Here is a 12,515-nt window from a genome sequence, read left to right as displayed (position 1 = left end):
TGAAATAAAAATTGATAATTATTTTTTCTTTCTAAAAATATTTTTTTAAAATCTATGACTAAAATCTTACAAGATATCAATGGATAATTAAGATGAAACACTAAATATTGATATATGCAAAGATTTCTATTTTCTCCTCCTTACAAAATTAATATAGTATTATATTAATATTATCTTAATATTTATATTAATATAATATAATATTTATTTTAATATATGTTATAATATTAATAATATATTCATATTATTTTGGTATTTATACTAATATGATATTTTTATTAATATTAATATAGTATTTATATTAATATATTGATATTATATCAATATAATATTATATTTAATAGTATATTATATCTATATCAATAAATTTATTACATTAAAATATTAATACATATATACATATATTAGTATTATATTAATAAAATAGAAGTAGAAATCCATGAAAGAGATTAATTTTGTAATTTTTTATGAGATAGAAATTGATGGTTATTTTTTCTTTCTAAAAATATTCTTTTAAAATCTATGACTAAAATCTTACAAGATATCAATAGATGATTAAGATGAAACACTAAATATTGATATATGCAAAGATTTCTATTTTCTCCTCCTTACAAAATTAATATAGTATTATATTAATATTATCCTAATATTATATTAATATAATATAATATTTATTTTAATATATGTTATAATATTTATAATATATTCATATTATTTTGGTATTTATACTAATATGATATTTTTATTAATATTATATAGTATTTATATTAATATATTGATATTATATCAATATAATATTATATTTAATAGTATATTATATCTATATATGATGTGTCCATGTGTCAAGTAGGTCATCGGAGTCAACCGTCGCTCCGCCCCACGAAGTATTGCCCGCTCTGGCTAGGTCCGGACGAGGAGCGTGCCCCGTGATCCCCACCAGGGGTTGTCCCTGAGGCCCCTGATCGGGCCCCACCGGGGGTTATTCCGTCCTGGCCCGGCGTCACACAGACGGCCTCACGATTTTGTCCTTTCACCTCCTCGCAGGGGAAAAGGCACCTCGTGAGAGAAGGACGTGCTCGTATCCCTCTTAAACACATGACACTTCAGAGTTTGCCCGATGTGGGACTTTTAAGGGAGGTCCCCCCGCGGCCTGCCCATAACATGCCCCCCACTCTGGAAGGGTCATGTGCGGTACAGGGGATGGGTGGCCCCTTTCTGGCGCGCCACTGATGTGTCCATATGTCAAGCAGGTCATCGGAGTCAACCGTCACTCCGCGCCATGAAGTATTGCCCGCTCTGGCTAGGTCCGGACGGAGAGCGTGCCCTGTGGTCCCCACCAGGGGTTGTCCCTAGGGCCCCTGATCGGGCCCCACCGGGGGTTATTTCATCCCGGCCCAGCATCACGCAGACAGCCTCACGATTTTATCTTTTTGCCCCCTCGCGGGGGAAAGACGCCTCGTGAGGGAAGGACGTGCTCGTATCCCTCTTAAGCACATGACACTTCAGAGTTTGCCCGATGTGGGACTTTTAAGGGAGGTCCTCCCACGGCTTAGCTTGAGAGGGCCTAAGGAGGCTTAGAAAAGCTTACCAGGACTGTTGCCTTATCCCTTTTTATAGTAGAATACGGTATAGTCCCGCCATTAATGGTGCAGACAACTGGAGAGTTGTCAAATCGTCGGGGGCTGTCAAATCACCGTGGGTTGTCAGAATTAACCCATGTCCTTGGGAGGACAATGCCCCAGGGCAGTCGCACAGCATATCCTTGACAGGATAGCAGCCCATATGTGTCGTACGGCATTCAGACGGGCTGGCCGACTGTACGTCGGTATTCGACTGCTTGACTGTCAGGGCATCGGGTGATGATCCGGAGACACCGTCGGCTGGTCTGGCACCTTGCTAAAGTCGGAGGTCGGCTGCCACCCTCGACAGTGAGTCGGTGATTTGGGCTCCATCGCTCGACCGGTCGGAAACGGTACAGGTCGGTTCGACCGACATACTTTCGGTCGTATTTTTGTCAGCGACCGCTGTCAGAGCCATCGGTCGGTCCGGTCGGTAGAGTCGGGCGTCGGGGGGGTCAGTCGGTATATCCTAACAATTGCCCCCCCACTCCTGAGTCGGATGTCGTGTCAGCCAGCGTTCCCACGTGGGCGACGGCTTCGGACGAAAGGAATGGCTATCCATCACATCATGCTTCGACTCTGACGACCGTATCAATGAACGGTCCGGTGTCAGACATACCATTGGAAACAGAAACTGTCGTTTCCTTGGGAACACGAACCGCCGTCTCCTTGGGAACACGAACCACCGTCGGTCAATGAATCTCGAGATGTAATTTTTTCGGCCACGTGGCAGGGGGCTATTGGGTCGAACCCATTCACGCGGATGGAGGCGACATGGCTCGATCTAGCGGTAGGTGCGTCGAATCGTCGGACTGAGGAAGGGTCCAGATGCTGCCATGTGTCGGCATCCGGGAAGCCTTCGTCCGACGTGCTTTCATCTCGATCGCTGAAGGACCTTATATATTCACGGCCACTTACATCCAAAATTTTACTTTTACTGCAAATCTGCTTCTGGTGCTGAGGCTTTATCGAGTTGTCCCCCAATCCCAGGTAGTTGTCTCCGTGCTCTCCCTTCGAAAGCTCTTTTCGAAGTTTTTCTTGTCTGCTCTTGTCTTCTTGCTCCCTTTCTCCTTTGCAATTTTCTTTTTATTCTCCTTTCTGGGGCTAGCATCATAGCTAGGACCTCTCCTCGAGGAAGTCAGTCAGGGAACCCGATCGATGATTTCCGATCGACCCCGGAGGTGGAGGTTTCTTCGCTTTCGACGGCAAACGTCGAACGGCTCAAGGAGCAGTACAGTATCCCGGAGCAGTTCGAGCTCTTCGCCCCTGGGGCCGAGGGTCAGGTTAACAACCCACCTCCGGGCCAGGTGGCCTTCTATGTCAAGGACCTTCGGGCAGGTCTTCGCTTCCCGATTCCAGAGTTCGTCCGGAATATTCTGAATTATTACGAGCTTTGTCCGACGCAATTGGCACCGAACTCAGTCCGGCTGATAATCAGTTTCGCACTGTTGTGTCGGCTTTTGCTAACCTATCCTCGTATTTCTCTCTTCCGGGCGTTCTTCATCCTCCGACCCCACTCGAAAGCTCGAGGATGGTAGTTCTTCAGTCCTCGAAAGGGTCTTTCATTCATCACCGGTCTTCCATCGTCGATCCACGGGTGGAAGAACTAATTCTTCTTTGCTTCTGCTTCATTTCTTTGGGGGTTTCCTTCCCACTGGGGCGACCCTCGGACTCAACCGAATGAAAACAGTCAGGTGGAGGATGGAGACCGAGAGGACTTTCACCGACTGAAGGATGTGTCGGTGTCGAGGCAGAGGGAGCTCATCACCGAGCAAGCTCTGTACGATGCCGGCCTGAGTTTGGTTCCTTGCCTAGGTACATCTCGGTCCGTCGGTCGTCCTTTGTCTTTCCTGTCCGTCCTTGGACTTGTGCTGACCTTTTGTTGAAATTGCAGGGATGCCGTCAAGAGTGAGGCTAACTGATGCCGATATTCGGCAACATGTAGCAAGGAAGAGACCGACGCTTGGGGTCGTACCATCGCGGCCTCCCAAGAGGCCCCAGATAGCATCGCCGACTGACCTTGTGGCGGCAGGAGCGCAGCCCGACCTTGCGGCAGCGGGAGTGCAGCCCGATGCCGAACGTGCGTCGGGCTACGAGCCGGTCATCGCTCTGTCGGCTCCGGCGTTGCCACCTGAGGCACCGTCCGAGGAAGGAGCGGCCGAGGGGGCAGTCGAAGGAGTGTCGGCTCCCCCACCTTCGAAAGAGGTTCGAGCCGAAGTACGTGAGCCCGAACGACCTGCAGCGGCGGAAGTCGTGGCCTCGGGAGGGACCCAGTCGAGCTCAAGCTTTCCGTCCCTCTCTGATTTCTGAGCCTGGGCGGTCGGACGAGGGAAGTCTCCGATGGCATCGGGCGATGACACAAGGTCGGTCGGTCGAGCCGCGTCATCCGACGTCCAGCTTCCCGAAGGAGCGTCGGCCCTAGCCAATCATGATTTGGCCAGGAGGTTGTGCCAAGCAACCATTCTTCCGACCGATCGGGAGATCATGAAGAGTCGGCCAGTGTCCGACATACTTTCTTCTTTTTACCCGACTATGATTCAGGTGAGGTCCTACTCTTCTTTTCTCTTTTTCATTATTATTCTCTATCAATTCGATTTTCTGACAGCTGGCCTTCTGCCTGCAGCTGATCTACAATATATCCAAGCTGGAGGCCGGGTACCGGAGGTTCGACGACGTCCGAGCGGCCTGGAAGAAGAAGGCAGAGATCGTCGAGGCTGAGAAGATGATGCTGGTCGACCAGCTGAAATCGTCGGTCGACCGTGAGGCTAGGCTCGAGGAGGAGATCTCCTGACTCACCGATGGTCTAGCTGTCTCGGAGGCCGAACTTCAGTCGGCCCGCGAGCAGGTTCGATGCAAGACCCACTCCGTTCACCGACTGAAGCGCGAGCGGGATGGCTGCGTTAGAAAACTCGAGGCCGAGCGCGAACAGCTTCGCGTTAGCCTGGAGAACCTAGCCAAGGCTGAGGAGAACTTGTCCTCCGCCCAGGCCGACGCCGACATACTGAAGGCAGAGGCGGAGTCGGCCAGGGAGGTGCTGGGTCAGGCGGTGGAGGACTTCTGTGGTTCGGAGGAGTACCGGGAGGATCTCCTTGAGAGCGGCTTCGCCTCCTACAAGGTGGGGTACCTGGACGCCCGAGAAGCGATCCAGAATCTACACCCGGAGCTCGACCTGAGCGGGATTGTCCCTCCAGGGTCGGAGGACCAAGCCGCAGAGGAAGAGGCCGACCCATTGCCGACGGAACGAGTTGCTGAGGACGAGGCGACTCCAACCCCCGGTCCTTCACCGACCCGAGCGGGCACGTCGGTTGCTCTCGAACTCTACCCGATGGAAGAAGCCGACTCCGACGAATAGTCGGAGTATCTGCTCCCTTATCTTTGTACTTTTTTGCTTTCTATTTAGTCTTTGATATCTGTAATCAAGATTCATCCCAATTTTGTAATCGAGCTTCGTCTCAATTTTGACTTGATAAAATCAAAGACTTCTCACACTTTTTTCCATGTGTTGTTGAATGTGCTTGATTGTCCGAACCATCCCTGAATGCATAGGTCGTAGTCCCGACATATCCCATTGGGACATTCGGTAAGGTCCAGCATAGCCGATCAAAATGATCTGTGGCGTGCGCCCTGTTAAGGGTAGGACAAGCTCCGATCACAGGTCGGCATCCCGACTGTAGCGCAAGCTACTTAGGATCCGATGGTTGAGAGCCGTACAGATCGTAGGTTGAGCGTCTGTTGCCCAGACCTTAGTCGGGTGTGCACGTGGGGTCGGGTGTCAGCCAATCTCCGAACGTAGCTTGTTAACACGATCATCCCGTAAGGTCTGATAATCGAGTAGCGTCCGGCGTATTCGATTAGGAAAATGATGGCAAGTCGAATATCCATTATCGGCCCTTAGTCGGGCGTGCACGTTGGGATGTATGATAAATGGTGGCAAGCCGAATATCCTTCGACCAATGGTGATCGAGTCGGTTTGTCACAAGTCGAATATCCGTGGCCCAAACCTTGGTCGGACGGATACGTCGCGGTCGTCTTGGCATTTTGCCCTTCTTAGTCAAAGCTAAGTGGGCAAGTTAGCCAGCCGTGTTAGTCGAAGCCCTGCCTTTAGAGGCAAAAGCCGTTGGTTCGGCGATCGAGTCGTAGACTCAGTGATTCGGCATTGCAGATTCGACATAAAGTCGTAGATTCCCGATGAGACGTTAGGACCAAGTCGGCGTCATACTTCTGACACGAGCCGACCTTCGACGAGGGGCCAAACTTTGTAGACTCTGAAGTTTTGGGATTGTACTATATTCCGAGCAAGGAGGGTATACAGAGTTCATTGGTAATACAACTTCAGGTTGTCAGCATTCCAAGTCTGGGGAATGGCCGTCCCTTCTAGGGTTTCAAGTCGGTAGGCGCTCGGCCTGCAGGTGTTTGCAATCCTGTAGGGTCTTTCCCAATTCGGGTACAGTTTCCCTTGATCCTGAGGCTTTGAGACTTCTGCCTTCCTCAAAATCAGGTCTCTGGACCTGAAAAATTTTGGCCTGACTCTAGCGTTGTAGTATCGGACAACTCTCTGTCGGTAGGAAGTCTTGCGGAGTTGTGCCTCGTGTCAGAGCTCGGGTAGGAGGTCCAAGTCAGCTCTTCGGCACTCAGAGTTGCTCGGTTCATAGTATTGCTCAACTTTAGTCGATGGCAGCCCGATCTCTAGTGGGATCATTGCCTCCGTCCCATAGGCCAAACTAAAAAGAGATTCTCCGATCGAGGCCTGGGGTGTCGTTCGATATGCCCACAGGATCGAATGCAACTCTTCGACCCAAAGGCTTTTGACTTCATTCAGTCGAGTCTTCAACTCGTGCAAAATGGTTCGTTGGTCACTTCGACTTTTTCGTTGGACTGTGGATGGCCGATCAGGTCAGCCTGTGCGTGATATGAAATCTCGAATAAAATTCTCTGAAGTCATTGTTGTCGAACTGTCGCCCGTTGTCGGTGATGATGGTGTGCGGCAGTCCAAACCTAAAGATAATGAACTTCTGGATGAAGTCTTTCATCTTACGCTCAGTAATTTATGCCAGAGGTTCGGCCTCCACTCACTTGGTGAAGTAGTCGATCGCGACAACTATAAACTTTCTTTGGCCAGACGTCGGTGGGAAAGGGCCGAGTATATCGATCCCCCATTGGGCGAAGGGTCATGGGGCGATAATGGCAGTCAGTTGGTTGGCGGGGTGGTGTTGCAAATTGGCGTGCTTCTGACATGGCTCGCACCTCCGAACCAAGTTAGCCGCATCTTTCTTCATGGTGGGCCAGTAGTATCCTTGCCGAAGAACTTTGTAGGCCAAGGATTTGCCCCCCAAGTGACTCTCGTAGATCCCTTCATGCACCTCCCTGAGTGCATAGTCTGCATCCGCCGGTCTGAGGCACTGTAGTAAGGGAAGGAAGAACGATTTTTTGTAGAGTCATCCATCCATCATTACGTACTGAGAGGCCGCCCAGCGGAGTCGTTGGGCTTCTATGGGATCTTCGGGGCTGGTTCCGTCAGTCAGGTACTGAATGATCGGGTCCATCCAGCTTGGCTCGATCATCAGTTACAATATTTTCTCAGCCCTGTCGATGCTCGATTGCTTGAGACTCTCCATAAGTGTTCGACCCAAAGTGTCGTAGGCTGATGTCGCAAGCCTGGAGAGTGCGTCGGCCCGAGCATTCTCCGACCTGGGGATGTGGGAGATCTCGAGATACTTGAGGTGTGCCACGAGATCTCTCACCTTCTGGAGATATTTCGCTATGGTCGGGTCCCGTGCTTTGAACTCGCCTTTGACTTGCCCCACAATCAGTTGGGAGTCGGAGAAGACTCTGAGGCTGTTGATCCCGAGCTCCTTCACCACTCTCAAGCCGACGAAAAGTGCTTCATACTCCATTTGATTATTGGAAGCTTTGAAGTTGAATTGGAGAGCGTACTCGATAACCACTTCCTCTGAGTTGGTGAGCAGAACCCGACCCCGCTCCCCTGGGCGTTGAAAGCTCCATCTATGTGTAACACCCAGGTTGACCCGAGGTCACATTCAGAGGTCGTAACTTCTTTGGAGCTTCCATCTTCCGACATTTGGTCGGCTGTTGGGTATTCCGCAATAAAGTCGGCTAGAACTTGGGCTTTCAAAGCAGGTTGCGATCGGTACTGAATGTCGAACTCGCTCAACCTCACCGCCCATTTCGCTAGTCGTCCTGATGTGTCGGGGCAGTGGAGGATCGCCCTCAGGGGCTGGTCGGTGAGGACCACGATGGCGTGTGCTTGAAAATACAGACGGAGTCGTTGCATAGATATGAGCAGGGCAAATATCATCTTCTCCACCCTCGAGTACCGAGTTTCGAGCCCGTGGAGCACTTTGCTAGTATAGTATATGGGCTGGTGAATTCAGCTCTCGTTCTCCCGGACGAGTACCGAACTAACAGCCTCTGGAGCGGTGGCCAAATAAAAGTACAATGTTTCTCCGACCTCCAGCTTTACGAGCAAAGGCGGAGAGGCCAGGTACTTCTTTAGATCTTCAAAGGCTTGTCGGCACTCGTTCAGTCAAGAGAAGTCTTTTGTCTGCCTCAGGATTTTGAAGAACAAAAGGCAGCTCTCAGCCGACCGAGAGATGAATTGACTGAGCGCAATGATCTTCCCATTGAGCTGCTGCACCTCCTTTTTGATGTTCGGATGCCGCATGTCGATGATCGCCTTTATCTTCTCGGGGTTGGCCTCGATTCCGCACTGAAAAATGAGGAACCCGAGGAACTTCTCCGAAGCTACCCCAAAGGCGTACTTAATCGAATTTAGCTTCATCCGATGTCGTCGAAGAGTACGGAAGGTTTCTTTCAGGTCCTGGACATGGTCTGAAGTCTGTGCGCTTTTCACCAACATATCATCCACGTACACCTCCATGTTGTGCCCAATTTGATCTTTGAAGACCTTGTTGACGAGGCATTGGTAGGTAGCCCCGACGTTCTTCAGACCGAAGGGCATCACTTTGTAGCAGTAGAGGCTCTTGGCGGTCACAAAGGCCGTATGCTCTTAGTCCTCGGGCACCATCCAGATCTGGTTATACCGACGAAGGCATCCATGAAGTTGAGCAGTCGATAACCGGACGTCGCATCTACCAGTTGGTCGATCTTCGACAGTGAGAAGCTGTCCTTTGGGCAGGCCCGATTCAAGTCGGTATAGTCGATGCAGATCCTCTACTTTCCGTTGGCTTTCTTCACCATGATGACATTGCGAGCCAGTCGGGATACATGGTTTCTCTGATGAAGTCCGTCTCGAGTAGCTTGTCCACTTCCTCGTCGATGGCCTTCTATTTTTCGAGGGCGAAAGTCCGTTTCTTCTGTCTCACCGGCTTCGCGCCAGGGGCGATGTTGAGTCGATGAGTCATTGTCTTAGGAGGTATGCCAGACATATCCACTGCCAACCAAGCGAATACATCAGCATTAGCTTTCAACAGATCCATCAGCTGTCGTCGCTCCGGGTCGGACAACTGCAACCCGACCCAGACGACCTGTTCAGGGTTCTCGATCGTCGGGAAGGGAATCAACTATTCGGCCGGTTCACCCCGCTCCTCCTCTTCCCGTTGGTCCGGCTTGTCGACCGTCAGGGAGTCCTTTGATTCAATACTTTGAGCAGAGATCTGGAAGCATCGCCGAGCGAGCTGTTGATCCCCGCACATTTCTCCAGCTCCATTTTTAGTCGAAAACCGAACCAGTAAGTGGTATGTCGAGATAATCGCTCTGAGGGCATTTAGTCCGGGCCTTCCAAGTATGGCGTTGTAGGTCGAAGGTACTTGGATGACCGTGAATGTCATGTGGACAGTGCTTTACCGTGGTTCGGTCCCAGCTGTCATAGAAAGAGTAATCTCTCCTTCCACCGCGACGGCTTCCCCGACGAAACCCACCAGGGGCGTGGAGACTCTTCTGAGTCGGTCAGTCGACAGTCGCATTCGAGAAAAGGTTGAGTAAAATAAAATATTAGTGGAGCTTCCATTATCAATAAAAAAAAATTTTACATCATAGTTCGCTATAGTTGCCAAGACAACAACAGCGTCATCATGGGAAGTTTGGATTCTCTGAGCATCCTCATCTGTGAAGATGATTACATTGTCTTGGCGCTGCCTCTTTGTCGACTCTTCTTCGGCAGTCGTCCCCCGATCCAGTCGTTTGGAGATCATGTTGATGACTCCAGCAGTGGGCTGGTTATTCGGTGCCTCTCCGGTCGGTCGGGGTCGTTGGTCGTTAAGGGGCTGAGCCGGTGGGTCCCTTCGGTACTTCTCGAGATAGCCTCGCCGTATGAGGTCTTCAATTTCATTCTTGAGTTGGATGCATTGCTCGGTGTTGTGACCGTGGCTCCGATGGAATCGGCAGTATTTTCTCCGATCGAGGCCTTTTGCCTTCAGAGGTGGGGGCCGTCGTAGGTATTCCGCTCCTTCGATCTTCATCAGGATCTACGTAGAAGAGCAGACAGAGGAGTGTAGGAGTCATACCTGCGATGCACCGATCTCGGACTCCGCCGTCGAGGTGAGACCCGTTTGTCGATTGGGGGCCTGCTGGGCTCGACAAGGGTCCGACCTTTCTTCTGCTTCTCTCTCTGGCCCGTGCCTTCAGTCAGGCACCGGTCGGAAGCTCCCTCGTCGGCGCGCATGTATTTGTATGCGCGCTCCAACAATTTAGCGTATATCTGGGGGAGGGTCTTGTCCAAAAAATATGTGAACCGAGACTCCCTTATTCTCCTCTTCATGGCCGAGATAGCCATGTCTTCATTGAGGTCCCGGACCTCAAGAGTTGTCGCATTGAATCGGGCCACAAAATATCGGAGCATCTCATTTTCTCCTTGTTTGAGGGAGAAGAGATTGTCCGAAGTCCGTGGCGACTTCCGACTGGTACTGAAATGGGCCATGAAAGAATGTTCGAGCTGCCTGAAGGAGTGGATACTTTTCGAGCGGAGGTCGGAGTACCAAGTCCTGGCAGCTTTGCGGAGTGTGGTGGGGAAGCCGATGCAAAGGAGGGCATCGGTTGCCCCCTGGATCGTCATGAGAGCCTTGTAGCTCTCCAGATGGTCAATCGGGTCAGTGGAACCGTCATAAGGCTCCACATGAGACATCTTGAACTGACTAGGAATCGGTTCGTCGAGGACAAATTGGGAGAGAGGTTGGATGGTCCGAAAGTCGACATCGTTCGAAGACTTCTGACCATCCATCTGGAGTTGGGCAAACCGTTGATCGATTTCTTCGAACTTGCACTCGTAGTCGTCTAACCGTCGGCATTGAAAAACCCCAGGGGTTGATCCTCCCGACGAATTTGAGAGTGAGGTGGAAGGTGTCCGCGGTCGCTTCTCCTTCCTCGCTCGCTCCAGCTGGGAAGGAGAGGGACGTCGAGACCAACGGGTATCATGCTATGGCCGCCCCCCCTTTTTCGATGGGAGTGCAGAGATGGCTGTTCTTGAGGAGGAGATGGAAGTGGGCGCGGGCATCAGCGGCTGCTTTGGACAGCATGGGATGCACCGTCGGTTGTTCTGTCGACGGTTACGGCAGCTGAGTTGGTTGCTGTTGGAGGTTTTTGACCGCGTCCGTCAGAACGGTCATTTACCGCACGATCGCCGCGATCTGTGCCTCCATGGTCACCATCGGGTGCGGAGAGCTGGGCTCCGCCATGGAAGGTGAAGGAGAGGCCTCTTCCCGACGGAAAAATGCCTCGTCGATCCGGTAGCTCTCGATCGCTGAGTTCTGATTTTTGTCATTTGAGAGATTTTTTCAAGCTTTGTGGAGCTCGCTGGCTTACCTCTGTCGATCCCCCTACCTGGCGTGCCAAATTTGTTGCGGCCAATCTCCCATCGCTCGATCGTCGGTGTCGCGCACCTGCAAAGAAAGTCCTCACAGACCGGAGATGCCTCCGACGGAGATCCTCCGATGGTCAAGTCAGAGAGGAGACTAGGCAACAGTAAAAAATCAGGGGCTCAGCTTGAGAGGGCCTGAGGAGGCTTAGAAAAGCTTACCAGGACTGTTGCCTTATCCCTTTTTATAGTAGAATGCGGTATGGTCCCGCCATTAATGGTGCAGACAACTGGAGAGTTGTCAAATCATCGGGGGTTGTCAAATCGTCGGAGGCTGTCAAATCATCGTGGGTTGTCAGAATTAGTCCATGTCCTTGGGAGGATAATGCTCCAGGACGGTCGCACAGTATGTCCTTGACAGGACAGCAGCCCATATGTGTCATATGACGTTCGGATGGGCTGACCGACTGTACGTCGGTACTCGGTTGCTTGGCTGCGGGGCATCGGGTGATGATCCGGAGACACCGTCGGCTGGTCTGGCGCCTTGCTGAAGTCGGAGGTCGGCTGCCACCCCCGACAGTGAGTCGGTGATTCAGACTCGATCGCTCGGTCAATCGGGAATGGTATAGGTCGGTTCGGCTGACATACCTTCGGCCGATTTTTGTCAGCAGCCACTGTCGGAGCCGTCGGTCGGTCTGGTCGGTAGAGTCGGGCGTCGGGGGGGTCGGTCGGTATATCCCAACAATATCAATAAATTTATTATATTAAAATATTAATACATATATACATATATTAGTATTATATTAATAAAATAAATTATTATGATATAATATAATATAATATTATATTATATTTATATAAATATTATTATTGTTTATATAAAGTTTGGAAGCAAAAGATATTATCTTCTATTTATTAAGGATATAATAGTTATTTTACATAATTTTTTCAAAAAAATGGATGCTCAACCAAATATAAGCTACTCTAGAATAAATCACTTTGTCATGGTCAATTAAAATTCTAAAATTATATTCTAATAAAGTAACTTCTCAGAAAGTTACTTTATATGAAGTTGATTCTTTGAAAAAAAAATTCTTCTCATAAATCAAATGAGTCATAAAAAAATT

This window comes from Elaeis guineensis, chromosome 13, assembly GCF_000442705.2.
Source record: "Elaeis guineensis isolate ETL-2024a chromosome 13, EG11, whole genome shotgun sequence".
Lineage (NCBI taxonomy): Eukaryota > Viridiplantae > Streptophyta > Magnoliopsida > Arecales > Arecaceae > Elaeis > Elaeis guineensis.
The sequence above is the reverse complement of the archived record's forward strand: the minus strand, read 5'-3'. Positions refer to the sequence as shown.